We start from the raw sequence: 3,208 nt of genomic DNA on the forward strand, positions 1-3,208 counted from the left end.
GGTAAATAGAAGACAAATAGCAAAATGATAGAAGTAAGTCTCTCATTAATAATTTATTTAAATGTAAATGAATTAAGCTCTCCAATCAAAGGACAGAGATTGGCTGAATGCATTAAAAATGATTAAACTCTATGATATCTACAAGAGACACACTTTACTTTTTCTATTTTTAAAAAAATTTTTATTGAAGTATAGTTGGTTTACAATGTTGTGTTAATTTCAGGTGTACAGCAAAGTGATTCAGTTATATGTACATGTATATGTATATATTCTTTGTCACATTCTTTTCCATTATATGTTATTACAAGATATTGAATATAGGGCCCTGTATTATGCAGTGGGTTCTTGTTGTTTATCTATTTTATACCTATTGGTATGTATCTGTTAATCACAAACTCTTAATTTATCCCTTCCCCACTTTCCCTTTAGTTATCATCCCATTGTTTTCTATGTCTATGAGTCTGTTTCTGTCTTGTAAGTTCATTTGTATTATTTTTTGAGATTCCACATGTAAGTGATATCATATGAATATTTGTCTTTCTCTGACTTATTTCGCTTAGTGTAATAATCTCTAGGTCCATCCATGTTGCTGCAAATGACATTATTTCCTTCTTTTTTATAGCTGAGTAATATTCCATTAAATATACCTTATCTTCTTTATCCAGTCGTCTGTTGATGGACACTTAGGTTGCTTCCATGTCTTGGCTATTGTAAAAAGTGCTGCTATGAACATTGAAGTGCATGTATCTTTTGAATTAGGATATTCTCTGGATATATGCCCAGGAGTGGGATTGCTGGATCATATAGTAACTCTATTTTTAGTTTTCTAAGGAACTTCCATACTGTTCTAGATAGTGGCTGCAGTAATTTACAGTCCCACCAACAGAGTAGGAGGGCTCCCTTTTCTCCACACCCTCTCCAGCTTTATTATTTTTGATAATGGCTGTTTTGACTAGTGTGAGTTGATACTTCACTGTAGTTTTGATTTGCATTTCTCTAATAATTAGCAATGTTGAGCATGTTTTTATGTGCCTGTTGGCTACCTGTATATCCTCATTGGAGAAATGTCTGTTTAGGTCTTCTGCCTATTTTTGAATGGGATTTTTGTTGTTGTTGTTGTTGAGTTGTATGAACTGTTTGTATATTTTGGAAATTAAGCCCTTGTCTGTCACATTGTTTGCAAATATTTTCTCCCATTGTGTAGGTTGTATTTTCATTTTGTTTGCGATTTCCTTTGTGGTGCAAAAGACCCAGGATTTTCTTATTCTTCGTTCCTTCTATATGACAGGATCGCAGCTCTTTTTTTTTTTTTTTTTTTTCCCAAAAAAAGAATGGATGGGTGAATGCTAACGTATCAATATCTGTTCTACTCATTTAAAATATTATTATTCTGTTTAATGTTAGTTTAAGAAAGACGTTTTCTCAGTGGAATCTGGTCATGTTTTTCTTCCAAGCTCAGGATGTATAAATCTTAGAATAACTCCTTTATTATGAAAATTATAACTTTTAAGAGGGGCAGCACTTTTGTGTGTGCATGGCCACCATCACCTCCCTGTGGACAAACTGACAAGGGAATCCTCCTGACCTCGAGCTGCATCCTGAGCCTGGATCCAGACCTCAAGCCCCGACGACTGACAAGATCTGAATATTTGGGGAGTGTCTGACACAGGGAAGGGGCTTTGCTGGTCTCTGGTGACACACTCTCCCAGCTCCCCAACTTAGCAGAGATGTGCAGACCTCTGACTCTGTGATTTCACAGGCATTAGATAAAGTCTACCTGTCCTCCTCAATCCCCACTCCATACTACATCTTGAGGTCTGAAACCTTTATTGAATACTGTGTTTATACCTTTCTATCCTTATAAAGTATTAGTTAACCTTAAACTTATTTTTCTGTAGTGTACCAACCTTGCATTCTAACTTGTAAAACCCATTTGTTTTTTAAAGTTCCTTTCATCTCTTTCATATATCCATTTCCTCGTAATATCCTTTAAACAAAAGAAAAGGAGACACAGGCCAACCTATGTCCTATTCTCCTAATTTTGAAATAGTCTTCAACCTTCAAAGCAGAAAGCTGACAAGTAGAACATTTATTCTTGTGGAGGTTGTAACACAGGTCACAGATCACAGAGTGTCATCAAAGACCACCTGAGCCACCCTCTCCACAAAATCACACTTGGGACAGGAGCCAGGATCGGGGCTAGAATTCGTGGACCTGGGCGGCTGAGAGTCTCCTGGACCCACGCTGACTGTGGTCCTGAGGGCGGTCCTCCAGACTCCTGGCTGGCCACCCTCTACTGTAGGAGAGGCACCTCACCCCTCAGAAGACAGCTCTTCCCCCTCAGTCACATTCACTCCGAGACCACCACACTCCAGGTCACTGAGCCGGTCAATGTGAGGGACATTTAGTTGGCTTTCGAGATATCTCTGGACTGCTCCAAGATATCTTCTTTGCTGGGCCTGGTTATGTTAACAGAGTCACTATTTAGGCCATAAACCACTTGATTAATTTATATTCGATCATTATCACTTTTAGCCACATGACTGAGGGCTAGGTCCTCCACAGCCCCTGAAAAAAAGCACTGAGACCATATTTCCTTTTCTGCCTCTTCCCCTGAGTGGTTCTTCCTATCCCAGTGATAGTCTGTTTTGGAACACTTGCTGCTGTCATGGATTATAAAGCAAGGGGCGGGGGAGCGTTAGGATGCCTGGGAGGCCTGATCTTCCTGTGACAGGGTCTGATTTCATCTCTCAATTTGAGGAGCACCACTTTGGCCTTAACTTCGCAGTCAAGAGCCTCCCAGAGCTCGCGGGAACTCGGCAGCCGAGGGGCGAAGCTGAGCGGTGCCTGACCGGGACGGGGAGGGGGAGGAGTCTTGCTTTTGCTAAGATTCAGGCTTGTTTCGCGAGCGCACGGCTACCTTCCCCGACTTAGTCCAGATCTGACTGGGGGCGGGAACCAGGCGGCCCTCAGCGACCCGGCGCCGAGCTCGGTTCGGGAGTCCTCGCGGCTGGAGGTGGAAATGGTCTACTTTGCCTACCCCAGGGCGCAGACGCCAGCCCCAGGAGCCCCGGGTGCCCTCGGCCTCAGGAGGTCTAGGAGATTGGGTAGTAGTTGGGGGCCGGGCGGAGCGGAGAGCGGCGAGGGGGCGTGGTCTCAGGCCACACCCAGGCCTGACCCAGGCACCCGGATGAACTTCCAGCCCAGC

This window comes from Camelus dromedarius, chromosome 9 (genome assembly GCF_036321535.1).
Source record: "Camelus dromedarius isolate mCamDro1 chromosome 9, mCamDro1.pat, whole genome shotgun sequence".
Taxonomy (NCBI): Eukaryota; Metazoa; Chordata; class Mammalia; order Artiodactyla; family Camelidae; genus Camelus; species Camelus dromedarius.